The sequence below is a fragment of the Monodon monoceros genome, unplaced genomic scaffold (assembly GCF_005190385.1).
Source record: "Monodon monoceros isolate NGI ecotype Baffin Bay Population unplaced genomic scaffold, NGI_Narwhal_1 Super_Scaffold_7, whole genome shotgun sequence".
NCBI lineage: Eukaryota > Metazoa > Chordata > Mammalia > Artiodactyla > Monodontidae > Monodon > Monodon monoceros.
In genome coordinates, this window is record NW_021703784.1 from 95,392,244 (window position 1) to 95,408,337 (window position 16,094).

The window sequence follows — 16,094 nt, forward strand, 5'->3', positions numbered from 1 at the left end:
TAGCTGAGGAGAACGCAGCTTCTGTGTAACAGAGGGAGGATTTGAACTCTCAGCTTAGACTCCAGAAGCCTGAACGCTCTATAGCCAGGATATACTCTCTCGATGCAGGACTCTGCTTCTGCACCCAAATAGTGCCTGCTTGTGATTCACTGAAGGGGGATGCCAGAGGAATCTCCTACACGGAGCCAGCTTTCTCCTGCACTGCAGTGATAGCTCAATTGCAAGCAGCCTGTCTGCACCGTGAGGTTGAATTTAAAAAAAAAATTCACCTAGGGCTGTCATCCAGGGCTCACAAGAATTCACAGGACTATAATAGCAAAATGATCATTTGCAAGACCAACATGCTTTGCGATGATTTAAAAAGTAAACTCTGAAGGCAAAAAGCCTGGTTTCAAGTCCTGGCTCTGCTACTGTACCTCTCCAAGCCTGGATTTCATGAACTATAAAAGGCAGGTAATAACAGACAACAGTGGTCAGAATTCTGAGATACAAGAGATAAAAAGACTTAGGTCTGTGCCTGGCACAGAGCAATTGCTCAGTAAACATTGCCTTTACAATGATCTCACTTAATCCTCACAATAACCTTATGGGATAGGGAGGGTCCTTTATGACAAATAGGAATGATAACATTCCCAGTTGGCAGATGCAGAAATTGAGGCACACACTGAGCTCTCAGGAGGACTTGGTGGCCTTGGGTCAGAGGTGGGAGCCCAGAGGCATCACAGGCAAATGTAAAGAAAACTGCATTTCAGGGCCTAAGGCTACAGTTTCACTTGGTGATGGTCCGAATTGTGTTCTGGTGACTCAGGAAGAAAAAGAGAAAGAAATTGAGGCACAAAGAAATTTGTCCACTTTCCTAAACTTCCAAGTATAGGAAGTAGGATTCAAACCTTGGATGGCTGTTTCCAGGGTCTGCAGTCTTTTCTGGGGGGAAGGGGTAGTTGCAGTCTTAATCACCATGGTATACAGGTTGTGAAGTCATATTTTTTGAACAATTTGTGAAGTCATTTTTTTTTTTCTTGCTCTTTTTTAATGACATTTCCTTAGTTTCTTGAGCTAGGAAAGCTGCCTGATCTACCTGCCCAATGCTTGGATAGCATCCAGTGGGATAGTCAACCGCTTGCTGTGAGCACAGAGGGGTGGCTGTCTCTGGATGCCACAGGGCTCCAATGGTACCACAGGTATGCAATGGCAACTACCTCTGCCAAGAAGGCACGAGGCAGGTGCTACAGCATCTCCCACCTTTGTGACAGCTGAGGCCCAGGAGTGGTTGGGGAGATGGAAATAAGCACCGGACACGGGTGTCCCTGCCAGACAGGAGCGCAGAGCGGCCTCCTGAGGTCTATCCTGGGCCTGGCTGTTAGCTGCAATGCTTCTAACTGCTGGGCGATGCTGCCCTCTGGTGGTCATCATCTGGTACTCCGCCTTGACCTTCCTCTGAGCCCGATTCCCAGCACTGGCTTTCCGGCCTTGCCTTGGGTTCAGAGACGCTACAAGCTGAGCCCCTGGGTTGGGGGGGCTCAGGTAAGGCAGACCTCTCCTTCCCCTAGGCTCCCACGGCATCTGGAATTGCCATCCCCAGAATCTTCCAGTTCTGGGGCTGTGCTAGGAATACTTAGCAAAGAGGACTTACAGTCAAATCGGCTGAAGATTCTGGGGCTGAGCAAGTCTTAGAAACCAGCTCTGGCCCCCGGTACCCTGGAGAATCAAGCACTAGGCCCCTACACCCAGCTCAGTGTTTTAAGCTATGTATTCTCTCCTGAAATGTGATTACATTGCACTGCAATTATCCAATATCATATTATGACACTGATATAGGAAAAGAAATGTTCTTGTCATTTTCTCTTTGGATGGTACAAGAGTGAAACACAGAGACATTGAATCATCCTCAATATTATTCATGACTCTCCATCAAGCATGTCACTCTGTAAAGATACACATGAAAGGGGAAAATGTAACTCTGTTTTATTAAAGAAAATTATGGACTAGAAAGAGACTAAGGAATCTTTGTTAGAATAAATAAACTGACAATTGATTAGAGAAAGGGTGACAGTCAAATCCCTGGAGGCAAGACTCGCATTGCTGAGCACCTAGCGCCACCTTGTGGTTGCTTTCAGGATAGCAATCCCAGCCTCCACTCTGCCTGCTTCATCCACCGTTTAAGACATACTGAGAATTTCTTATCAGAACCGTTTATCTCCATCAAATTTGTACTGAAACCTCTCCTATTACACCCACTTATCGTAGCATGAAAAAAAAGTGGAAATACAGTTGAATGGGCCCAAGCAATAAGTGCGAGTCTAGAAATATTCTTCATTCAACCCCTCTTAGCTATTCCAGTCTTAGCCACATAGAAATTTAACTAATCACATCTCTCAAAATATGTGCATGCCTTTTTTCCTCCTTTCTCTCTCTGGAAATACACCCTATTTCTCAGGCACCAGCCACTCAGATAAGAAGTGATCTTCAGCACAGACAGGTGTAGGGACAGAGCCAGTAAGTGGCTGAGCCAGGCTGGAGCTCCAGGCGCCTGTGACTCACGTTAACGAAGGTTTACTGCATTTTTCCACTGTATGTGCTAAGCTCACTGATGAGTCAGAACACTGCCTAGGCCTCTACCTTCAAAAGACTGAGAGCCTTGTGCGGAAGACAAACATCTACTAACGACGTAAACAAGCAAAGCTGCAACTGTAGAAAGTCTTACAAGGAGAGTTCCTTTCCCACAGCCAGAGTTTTAGAGGCTGGCTCTTAGAGGCTTTAAGTACTGAAAAGATTATGACCTCTTCCATAATCAATTTAGAATAAAAACAAGCAGAATCAAAAGATAAGTGTAGGGGAATTCCCTGGTGGTCCAGTGGTTAGGACTCCACATTTTCACTGCCGAGGGCGCAGGTTCAATCCCTGGTTGGGGAGCTAAGATCCCACAAACCCATGGCACAGCCAAAAAAAAAAAATGTAAGTGTAGTGAAATTTCAAAAAGTCTTGTCTTTCCCATGATGACTTCTTTGAAATTAGCATCTTACGAAAAATTAAGAGTGACCGTGTTTCACTAACCCCTGAAATACAAAATACATACTTAGTCTGCTTCTTGGGGAATCCAGGACTGGATACATATACAATAGGAGTTTGTCCCAGTCAGGAAAATCAAGAAAGACTTTCCTGAGAAAAGGTAACTGCTCTGAGAGCTTCAAGGTGAGAAGGCAGGTAGGAGAAAAGGATGGCAAGCACTGGGCAGAGCATGTGCAAAGGTCCTGTGGCAGCCTGGAGCTTCAGAAAGCCGAGGCCAAAAGTAGGCAGGTGAGGCTGGAACAGAGGGCAATGAAGGGCCAGGCCACACTGGCTTTGTGGGCCACCTCGAGGTGTTTCATCTTCATCCTCCAAGCAATGGAAAGCTGTCGAAGGGTTTACATTAGCAGGGCATGGTGACAAGATCCAGTTGGTGTTACAGAAAAGCCACTCAGGCTGTATGTGGGAAATGGATATGAAGGAGGACAAGAGTTCAATTAGGAGACGTTTGTCCCCACGGAAGATGATAGAGGCTCTGATTAAGAGCGTGGTGGTCCAAATGGAGAGAAGCGAATAGATTACGGAGATATTGGGGATCAGATGCAGGTCTAAGGACAAGGGAGCTGTCAGGGTGCCTCTTAGGTTTCTCACTTGCTGGAACTAAATGAATAGGGGTGTCATTCACGGAAACAGGGTGTGGCAGAAAGTGGTAAGAGAACCCCAGTGTCTATTTTCTCCTTCCTTTAGTGATTGCATCAAGTCCTCGAATGGGCCAGTTCAGATCTCCTCGGGCTCCACTCCCTTTTGCTCCAGCTCTACCAAGGGCTCCAATGGACCCGCACGCACAGCCGGATGGAGGGTTCCTCACCACTGGCCCGACCACACCTCCTCACCTCCCACGCTGGGGCTTCCTGTTGATACGGCTGGTGCCCGTGTCCTTGCAGGCAGTCAGAAAAACAAAAGGGTTAGCACCCCAGGGGACCAAATTTGACCACTGGGAGACAGAAGCCAGTGGAAAAATTCTTCCCGCCTTCTCTCCCAGAGGGCTGGTCCTCAGGGGAAGTTTACATAACTTGGAGTAGTTGTCCTACAGATGGACCAATTCATAATATGCATCCTCCTTCCTGCCTCACTCTTCTTGTGACTTACTCCTATTCCCTGGGACTTTATTCCATAATAAAATAAGAGCACATAGGTCCCCTGCCTCAGACCCTTCTCCTGGGAGGACCCAGTCTAGGCAGTAGTATAACCTCCCATATTTTAGCTGGGAACACAGCTGCACTAGACACGGGGTGCCCAGCCCTCCCACTACAGCTCACTCCCTGTCTGCAACTTCATGAGTCCACAGGATGTGAGTAGAAGTGACGTGTTTTTCTGGGTCAGATCTTTTAAAAAGGAAATTGCTTACTCTTCACTTTCTTTCTTTTCCCCCTCTTCCCTTGGGCTGGAACATGGGCATCAGGCAGGTGAGCCAGCTTTGACCATGTGGCTGAAGACAACGTCTGCAGAAGGGGCAGAGCAACTGGACACTGTGCGGAGGGGGGCCGGACCACCCATCTGCCTCTCTGTCTCACATCTTAGCCTGTCCCATAACCCACATATAGGGAAGAGTGGAACAAGAATGGGTTTGGGCAAAACCCATGAGTCCAGCTTTAGACATTCTGTATTTGAGTAGCCTTCAAGAAATCCAAATGAAATGGCAATCGATCAGTTGGACATGAGTCTGGAATGGAGAGGGAAGGTCTGGACTGCAAATGTAAGTTTGTAAATCATCTCCCTCTCATGGGTGGCTGGTAATTAAAGTCTAAATGTGTCCAAGGTATAGTGAGAAGAGAAGGGAACCTGTGGCAGGCAGCTTCCAAGATGGCCAGTATAATCCCCACTTCCTGGTATTTATACCCTGGGCAACGCCTCTTGAATGTGAGCTGGACCTACTGACTTGCTTCTAAAACCTAAAATAAAACTGGCTTCCATGTTGGGTGCCCTTTCTCTCAATCACTTGCTCTGCGGGACGTCCACCAAGCTGCCCTATGGATAGACCCAGGTGGCAAGGACCCAAGGAGGCCACTGACCAACAGCCAATGAGAGACTGAAGCCCTCAGTCCAACATCCTGTGAGGAAAGAATCCTTCCGATAACCACGTGGCAGAGATTGAGAGCAGATTCTACAGTCTTGGTTGAGCTTTCAGGTGATGATTCAGCCCCAGCCAACATCTTAACTGCGGCTTTATGAGACTCTAACCCAGAGACACCTAGCTATGCGAGAGCCAGATTCCTGACCCAGAGAAACAGATAATAAAGGCTTGTTGTTCTAAGCTGCTAAGTTTGAGGGTCATTTGTTTCTCAGCGATGGATAACTAAAGTGGAGCCCATGCCAGAGCCTTGAGGATCCCTCTCTTTTAATGGCTGGCAGAGGGGAACAAGCCTGCAAGAGGCAGTCCAGGTGGGTGTCCGGTCACAGCATCCAGGAGCAGAGAGGGAACAGCCAGCAACAGTGGGATGCTGCTGACAGGTCAAATAAAGGAGAGAGGAATACCTGAAGGACATTGAGATGTGGAAATCCCTGCTGACCTTAGACTATAAGCTGCTCTTTCAGGACAGCTGGGCCTGGAACACCTGTTTAAGGTCATTGAGGAGAACGTTGGAAAGGAGGAAATACAGAACTTTCACCAGAACTTTGACAGTGAAAGCAGAAAGAAATAGAGCAGCAGTTGGAGCAGGATAGAATTTTTTTTCTTTAGTGGCAAAGACTCGAGCTTGTTTAAAACCAGTGGGCACTTCCCTGATGGCAGGATGAGGAATTCCACCTGCTCCCCAGGAAACAAGTATAACTAATGAAAATTATTAAACCCAACCATTTAAAGTCTCTGGAAATTGTCCTAAGGGAGGACAGCAAATGAAGAAACAATTATGCAAGAACTAAGTCTCAGTAAGGACAGCAAGAGTCTGTGAAACTTGAACCATAACACACTCCTTCCCTCCACATCTCAACAAGACAATGAAAGCTGTAATCTGAGAAGGTGTGGTTGAGAAAACGGACCTTCCTATCCCCTAAGTTCCCAGTAAAGGGGTAAAGTATTTCACTGGGAAAGGCAAACCACAGTCATTTCTCATTCCCCCGAACTCCAAGTTGCAGAGGCTAAACTCCTGGCAAAGGTGGCCGAAATATCAGGGGCTCACTTGCTCCACCTGGTCCACACTTATAGCTCAGAGGCTCAATCCCAGGCACTGCAGGCCAAGAATATGGGGGTCCTGATTGCCCTCATCCAAGTTCATGTCAAGAGAGGCAAGCTGCGGGGCTTCCCTGGTGGTGCAGTGGTTGGGAGTCCGTCTGCCGATGCAGGGGATGCGGGTTTGTGCCCCGGTTCAGGAAGATCCCACATGCCGCGGAGCGGCTGGGCCCGTGAGCCATGGCCGCCGAGCCTGCGCGTCCGGAGCCTGTGCTCCGCAGCGGGAGAGCCACAGCAGTGAGAGGCCCGCGTACCACAAAAAAAAAAAAAAAAAAAGAGGCAAGCTGAGAAGACTTGAGGCCACCCTCTTCATTCAGTGCCCTGCTCATAAATCAGGGGTGTCACTCTGAAAAAGTGGACCGCTGTCCCTGCCCCCAGCTCTGGAGAAGCGGTTCAGAGATTTCACCCAGGAGGAAAGGCAGTTAGGAAGAATGCAGAGCTCCATAAAGACAGACAGGACTGACATATATATCAATGGATTAGAGTACAGCCTCAACAAATAAACCCTCACATTAATGGTGAATTGATTTTTGGCAAGCATGACAAGACAATTCAATGGGGAAAGAAAAATCGTTTCAACAAATGGTGCTAAGACAACTGGATATCTACATGCGAAAGAATGATGTTGAATCCCTATCGTATGCCATATAGAAAAATCAACTCACAATGGACCAACACCTGAATCTAAGAGCTAAAACTGTAACACTGTTCATAGAGAACATAGGTGTAGATCTCATGACCTTGGATTAGGCAACAGTTTCTTAATATGACACCAAAAGCACAAGCTGTAACAGCAACAAAAAAATGGATAAATTGAACTCCATCAAAATTAAAAACTTCCGTGCTGCAAAAAAACACCATCAAGAAAGTGAACCCATAGAGGAGGGTGCTTCAAGATGGTGAAGGAGTAAGCTGTGGAGATCACCTTCCTCCCCACAAAAACATCAGAAATACATCTACATGTGGAACAACTCCTACAGAGCACATACTGAACACTGGCAGAAGACCTCAGACTTCCCAAAAGGCAAGAAACTCCCCACATACCTAGGTAGGGCAAAAGAAAAAAGAAAAAACAGAGACAAAAGAATAGGGATGGGACCTGCCCCTCTGGGAGGGAGCTGTGAAGGAGGAAAGGTTTCCACACACTAGGAAACCCCTTCGCGGGCGGAGACTTCAGGTGGCGGAGGGGGGAGCTTCGAAGCCGCGGAGGGGAGCGCAGCCACAGGGGTGCAGAGGTCAAAGCTGAGATTCCCGCACAGAGGTTCAGGGCCGAACGGCACTCACCAGTCCGAGAGGCTTGTCTGCTCACCCGCCGGGGCGGGCGGGGCTGGCGGCTGAGGCTCGGGCTTCGGTCGGATCCCAGGGAGAGGACTGGGGCTGGCGGCGTGAACACAGCCTGCAGGGGGCTAGTGCACCACGGCTAGCCAGGAGGGAGTCCAGGGAAAAGTCTGGACCTGCTGAAGAGGCAAGAGACCATTGTTTCCTGGTGCGTGAGGAGAGGGGATTCAGAGCACCGCTTAAAGGAGCTCCAAAGACGGGCGCAAGCCGCGGCTAAAAGCGCGGACCCCAGAGACGGGCGGGAGACGCTAAGGCTGCTGCTGCCGCCACCAAGAAGCCTGTGTGAGAGCACAGGTCGCTATCCACACCCCGCATCCAGGGAGCCTGTGCAGCCAGCTGCTGCCAGGTTCCCGGGATCCAGGTACAACTTCCCCGGGAGAACGCACGGCGCGCCTCAGGCTGGTGCAACGTCCCGCCGGCCTCTGCCGCCACAGGCTCGCCCCGCACTCGGTGCCCCTCCCTCCCCCCTGGCCTGAGTGAGCCAGAGCCCCCCGAATCACCGGCTCCTTTAACCCCGTCCTGTCTGAGCGAAGAACAGACGCCCTCCGGTGACCTACATGCAGAGGCGGGGCCAAATCCAAAGCTGAGCCCCGGGAGCTGCGAGAACAAAGAAGAGAAAGGGAAATTTCTCCCAGCAGCCTCGGGAGCAGCGGATTAAATCTCCACAATCAACTTGATGTACCTGCATCTGTGGAATACCTGAATAGACAACGAATCCTCCTAAATTGAGGAGGTGGACTTTGGGAGCAACTGTAGACTTAGGATTTGCTGTATGCAACTGACTTGTTTCTAATTTTTATGTTTACCTTACTATAGTTTTTAGCACTTGATGTCATTGTTTATTGTGATATCATAGATTTGTTTCTTGGTTTGGTTTCCCCTTTTGTTTCATTACTTTTTTTTACTTTTTTAATTTTAATAATTTTTTAATTTTAATTATTCTTTTTTCTTTCTTTCTTTCTTTCTTTTTTTCTCCCTCTTCTTCTGAGCTGTGTGGCTGACAGTGCTCCGGCCGGGTGTCAGGCCTGAGCCTCTGAGGTCAGAGAGCCAAATTCAGGACATTGGACCACCAGAGACCTCCAGCCCCATGTAATATCAATCGGCAAGAGCTCACCCAGAGATCTCCGTCTCAGTGCTAAGACCCAGCTCCACTAAGTGGCCAGCAAGCTCCATTGCTGGACACCCCATGCCAAACAAATAGCAAGACAGGAACACAACCCCACCCATTAGCACAGAGGCTGCCTAAAATCATAATAAGGCCACAGACACTCCAAAACACACCACCAGACGTGGTCCTGCCCACCAGAAAGACAAGATCCAGCCCCACCCACTAGAACACAAGCACCACTCCCCTCTACCAAGAAGCCTACACAAGCCCCTGAACCAACATTACCCACTGGGGGCCGACACCAAAAACAACGGGAACTACAAACCTGTAGCCTGCGAAAAAGAGACCCCAAACACAGGAAGTTAAACAAAATGAGAAGACAGAGAAATACACAGCAGATGAAGGAGCAAGGTAAAAACCCACCAGACCAAACAAATGAAGAGGAAATAGGCAGTCTACCTGAAAAAGAATCACAGTAATGATAGTAAAGGTGATCCAAGATCTTGAAATAGAAAGGAGAAAATACAAGAAGCCTTTAACAAGGACCTAGAAGAACTAAAGAGCAAACAAACAATGATGAACAACACAATAAATGACATTAAAAATTCTCTACAAGGAATTAACAGCAGAATAAATGAGGCAGAAGAACGGATAAGTAACCTGGAAGATAAAATAGTGGAAATAACTACCACAGAGAGGAATAAAGAAAAAAGAATGAAAAGAATTGAGAACAGTCTCAGAGACCTCTGGGACAACATTAAACGTGCCAACATTCGAATTACAGGGGTCCCAGAAGAAGAAAAGAAAAAGAAAGGGTCTGAGAAAATATTTGAAGAGATTATAGTTGAAAACTTCCCTAACATGGGAAAGGAACTAGTCAATCAAGTCCAGGAAGTTCAGAGAGTCCCATACAGGATAAATCCAAGGAGAAACATGCCAAGACACATATTAATCAAACTATCAAAAAATAAACACAAAGAAAAATTATTAAAAGCAGAAAGGGAAAAGCAACACAAAACATACAAGGGAAATCCCATAAGGTTAACAGCTGGTCTTTCAGCAGAAACTCTACAAGCCAGAAGGGAGTGGCAGGACATACTTAAAGTGATGAAAGTGAAAAACCTACAACCAAGATTACTCTACCCAGCAAGGATCTCATTCAGATTCGATGGAGAAATTAAAACCTTTACAGACAAGCAAAAGCTAAGGGAATTCAGCACCACCAAACCAGCTTTACAGCAAATGCTAAAGGAACTTCTCTAGGCAGGAAACACAAGAGAAGCGAAAGACCTACAATAACAAACACAAAACAATTAACAAAATGGTAATGGGAACACACATATCGATAATTACCTTAAATGTAAATGGATTAAATGCTCCAACCAAAAACATAGGCTGGCTGAATGGATTCAAAAATAAGACCCGTGTATATGCTGTCTACAAGAGACCCACTTCAGACCTAGGGACACATAAAGACTGAAAGTGAGGGGATGGAAAAAGATATTCCATGCAAAAGGAAATCAAAAGAAAGCTAGAGTAGCAATTCTCATATCAAACGAAATAGACTTTAAAATAAAGACTATTACAAGAGACAAAGAATGACACTACATAATGATCAAGGGATCAATCCAAGAAGAAGATATAAAAATTGAAAATATTTGTGCACCCAACATAGGAGCACCTCAATACATAAGGCAAATGCTAACAGCCATAAAAGGAGAAATTGACAGTAACACAATCATAGTAGGGGACTTTAACACCCCACTTTCACCAATGGACAGATCATCCAAGATGAAATTCAATAAGGAAACACAAGCTTTAAATAACACATCAAACAAGATGGACTTAATTGATATTTATAGGACATTCCATTCAAAAACAAAAGAATACACTTTCTTCTCAAGTGCTCATGGAACATTCTCCAGTATAGATCATCTCTTGGGACACAAATCAAGCCTTGGTAAATTTAAGAAAATTGAAATCACATCAAGTATCTTTTCCAACCACAACTCTATGAGACTAGATATCAATTACAGGAAAAAAAACTGTAAAAAATACAAACACATGGAGGCTAAACAATGTGCTACTAAATAACCAAGAGATCACTGAAGAAATCAAAGAGGAAATCAAAAAATACCTAAAAACATGGGCTTCCCTGGTGGCACAGTGGTTGAGAATCCACCTGCCAGTGCAGGGGACACGTGTTCAGCCCTGGTCCAGGAAGATCCCACAAACCGCAGAGCAGATATGCCCATGTGCCACAACTACTGAGCCTGAGCTCTAGAGCCCACGAGCCACAACTAGTGAGCCCACGTGCCACAACTACTGAAGCCCGCGTGCCTAGAGCCTGTGCTCTGCAACAAGAGAAGCCACCACAATAAGAAGCCTGCGAACTACAGTGAAGAGTAGCCCCCACTTGCCACAACCAGAAAAAAGCCCATGCACAGCAACAAAGACCCAACACAGCCAGAAACAATAAATTAATAAAATAAATAAATTTATTTTTAAAAAAATACCTAGAAACATATGACAGTGAAAACACAATGACCCAAAACCTATGGGATGCAGCAAAAGCAGTTCTAAGAGGGAAGTTTATAGCAATACAATCCTACCTCAAGAAACAAGAAAAATCTCAAAAAACAGCCTGACCTTATACCTAAAGCAATTAGAGAAAGAAGAATGAAAAAAAACCCAAAGTTAGTAGAAGGAAAGAAATCATAAAGATCAGATCAGAAATAAATTAAAAAGAAATGAAGGAAACAATAGCAATGATCAATAAAACTAAAAGCTGGTTCTTTGAGAAGATAAACAAAATTGATAAACCATTAGCCAGACTCATCAAGAAAAAAAGGCAGAAGACTGCAATCAACAGAATTAGAAATGAAAAAGGAGAAGTAACAACTGACACTACTGAAATACGAAATATCATGAGAGATTTCTACAAGCAACTATATGCCAATAAAATGGACAACCTGAAAGAAATGGACAACTTCTTAGAAAAGCACAGCCTTCCGAGACTGAACCAGGAGGAAATAGAAAATGTAAATAGACCAATCACAAGCACTGAAACTGAAACTGTGATTAAAAATCTTCCAACAAACAAAAGCCCAGGACCAGATGGCTTCACAGGCGAATTCTATCAAACACTTAGAGAAGAGCTAACGCCTATCCTTCTCAAACTGTTCCAAAATATAGCAGAGGGAGGAATACTCCCAAACTCAGGCCACCATCACCCTGATACTGAAACCAGACAAAGAGGTCACAAAAAAAACTAAAGGCCAATATCACTGATGAACATAGATGCAAAAATCCTCAACAAAATACTAGCAAACAGAATCCAACAGCACATTAGAAGGATCATACACCATGCAAGTGTGGTTTTTCCCAGGAATGCAAGGATTCTTCAATATACGCAAATCAATCAATTTGATACAACATATTAACAAATTGAAGGATAAAAACAATATAATAGGGACTTCCCTGGTGGTACAGTGGTTACAAGCCCGCCTGCCAATGCAGGGGACAAGGGTTCGAGCCCTGGTCTGCGAGGATCCCACATGCTGCAGAGCAACTAAGCCCAAATGCCACAACTACTGAAGCCTGCACGCCTACAGCCTGTGCTCCACGATGAGAGAGACCACAACAGTGAGAAGCCCGTGCACCGCAACAAAGAGTAGCTCCCGCTCGCCGCAACTAGAGAAAGCCTGCGCATAGCAACAAAGACCCAATGCAGACAAAAATAAAATAAATAAATTTATTTTAAAAAAATATGATATCTTAGTAGATGCAGAAAAGCTTTTGACAAAATTCAACACCCATTTATAATAAAAACCCTCCAGAAAGTAGGCATAAAGGGAACTTACCACAACATAATAAAGGCCATATATGACAAATCCACAGCCAACATCATTCTCAGTGTTGAAAAACTGAAACCATTTCCTCTAAGATCAGGAACAGGACAAGATTGCCCACTCTCACCACTCTTATTATTCAACATAGTTTTGGAAGTTTTAGCCACAGCAATCAGAGAAGAAAAGGAAATAAAATGAATCCAAATCGGAAAAGAAGAAGTAAAGCTGTCACTGTTTGCAGATGACATGATACTATACGTAGAGAATCCTAAAGATGCTACCAGAAAACTATTAGAGCTAATCAATGAATTTGGTAAAGTAGCAGGATACAAAATCAATGCACAGAAATCTCTTGCATTCCTATACACTAATGATGAAAAATCTGAAAGAGAAATTAAGGAAACACTCCCATTTACCACTGTAACAAAAAGAATAAATTACCTAAGAATAAACCTACCTAAGGAGACAAAAGACCTGTATGCAGAAAACTATAAGACACTGATGAAAGAAATTAAAGATGATACCAACAGATGGAGAGATATACCATGTTCTTGGATTGGAAGAATCAATATTGTGAAAATGACTATACTATCCAAAGCAATCTACAGATTCAATGCGATCCCTATCAAACTACCAATGGCATTCTTCACAGAATTAGAACAAAAAATTGCACAATTTGTATGGAAATACAAAAGACCCTGAATAGCCAAAGCAATCTTGAGAAAGAAAAACAGAGCTGGAGGAATCAGGCTCCCTGACTTCAGACTGTACTACGAACCTACAGTAATCAAGACAGTATGGTACCGGCACAAAAACAGAAATGCAGATCAGTGGAACAGGACAGAAAGCCCAGAGATAAACCCACGCACCTATGGTCACCTTATTTTTGGTAAAGGAGGCAAGAATATACAATGGAGAAAAGACAGCCTCTTCAATAAGTGGTGCTGGGAAAAGCTACATGTAAAAAAACAATGAAATTAGAACACTTCTTAACACCATACACAAAAATAAGCTCAAAATGAAATAAAGACCTAAATGTAAGACCGGACACTATAAAACTCTTAGAGGAAAACATAGGAAGAACACTCTTTGACATAAATCACAGCAAGATCCTTTTTGAGCCACCTCCTAGAGAAATGGAAATAAAAACAAAAATAAACAAATGGGACTTAATGAAACTTAAAAGCTTTTGCACTCAAAGGAAACCATAAACAAGACGAAAAGACAACCCTCAGAATGGGAGAAAATATTTGCAAACGAAGCAACTGACAAAGGATTAATCTCCAAAATATACAAGCAGCTCATGCAGCTCAGTATCAAAGAAACAAAAAACTCAATCCAAAAGTGGGCGGAAGACCTAAATAGACATTTCTCCAAAGATATACAGATTGCCAACAAACCCATGAAAGGATGCTCAACATCACTAATCATTAGAAAAACGCAAATCGAAACTACAATGAAGTATCACCTCACACTGGTCAGAATGGCCATCATCAAAAAATCTACAAACAGGGCTTCCCTGGTGGCACAGTGGTTGAGAGTCTGCCTGCTGATGCAGGGGACGCGGGTTCGTGCCCCGGTCTGGGAAAATCCCACATGCCGCGGAGCGGCTGGGCCCGTGAGCCATGGCCACTGAGCCTGCGCGTCCGGAGCCTGTGCTCCGCGACGGGAGAGGCCACAACAGTGAGAGGCCCGTGTACCGCAAAAAAAAAAAAAAAATCTACAAACAATAAATGCTGGAGAGGGTGTGGAGAAAAGGGAATCCTTTTGCACTGTTGGTGGGAATGTAAACTGATTCCCACCAACACAGCCACTATGGAGAACAGTATGGAGGTTCCTTAAAAAACTAAAAATAGAACTACCATGTGACCCAGCAATCCCACTACTGGGCATATACCCTGAGAAAACTATAATTCAAAAAGAGTCATGTACCACAGTGTTTATTGCAGCTCTATTTACAATAGCCAGGACATGGAAGCAATCTAAATGTCCATCAGCAGATGAATGGATAAAGAAGATGTGGCACATATATACAATGGAATATTACTCAGCCATAAAAAGAAACGAAACTGAGTTAATTGTAGTGAGGTGGATGGACCTAGAGTCTGTCATACAGAGTGAAGTAAGTCAGAAAGAGAAAAACAAATACCGTATGCTAAGACATATATATGGAATCTAAAAAAAAAAATGGTTTTGAAGAACCTACGGGCAGGACAGGAATAAAGACGCAGATGTAGAAAATGGACTTGAGGACATGGGGGGGGAAGTGTAAGATGGGACGAAGTGAGAGAGTGGCATGGACATATATACGCTACCAAATGTAAAATAGATGGCTAGTGGGAGGCAGCCGCATAGCACAGGGAGATCAACTCGGTGCTTTGTGACCACCTAGAGGGGTGGGATAGGGGTGGTGGGAGGGAGACACAAGAGGGAGGGGATATGGGAATATAAGTATACGTACAGCTGATTCACTTTGTTATACAGCAGAAACTAATACAACATTGTAAAACAATTGTACTCCAATAAAGATGTTTAAAAAAAAAAGACAACCCATAGAACAGGAGAAAATGTTTGCAATCACATATCTGATAGGGGACTTGTATCCAGAATATAATAAAGAACTATTACAACTCAATAATAAAAAGATAAATAACCCAGTTAAAAATTGACAAAGAAGGGACTTCCCTGGAGGTCCAATGGTCAAGACTCCGTGCTCCCAATGCAGGGTGTGCAGATTCGATCCCTGGTTGCGGAACTAAGATCCCGCATGCTGCACGGCACAGCCAAAAAAAAAAAAAAAGGCAAAGGGTCTTTACAGGCATTTTTCTAAAGAAGATATACAAATGGCCAATAATCATGTGAAAAGATGATCAACATCATTATCCGTCAAGGAAATGCAAAGCAAAACCACGCTGAGATTCTATTTCACACCAACATGGAGGGCTGCAATCAAAAAGGCAAATGATAACAAGTATTGGCCAGGATGTGGAGAAAATGGAAACCTCACACACTGCTGGTGGGAATGTAAAATAATGCAGCCACTTTGGAAAACAATCTGGCAGTTCCTCAAAAGGTTAAACAAAGAGTTACCATATGACCCAGCAATTCCACTCCTCAGTCTATACCTGACAGAAATGAAAATATATGTCCACACAAAAACGTACACAAATGTTCATACAAGCATTATTCATAATGGTCAAAAATAATAATGGCATAGCCATACAATGGAATATTATTTGGCAATAAAAAAAGAATGAGGGGGCTTCCCTGGTGGCACAGTGGTTGAGAGTCAGCCTGCCGATGCAGGGAACACGGGTTCGTGCCCCGGTCCGGGAAGATCCCACATGCCGCGGAGTGGCTGGGCCCGTGAGCCATGGCCACTGAGCCTGCGCATCTGGAGGCTGTGCTCTGCAGCGGGAGAGGCCACAGCAGTGAGAAGCCCACGAACCGCAAAAAAAAAAAAAGAATGAGGTACTGATACATGGTACAACATGGCTGATTCTTTAAAGCATTAAGAATGAAAGCTAAGTGAAAGAAGTCAGTTACAAAGAATCACAAGGTG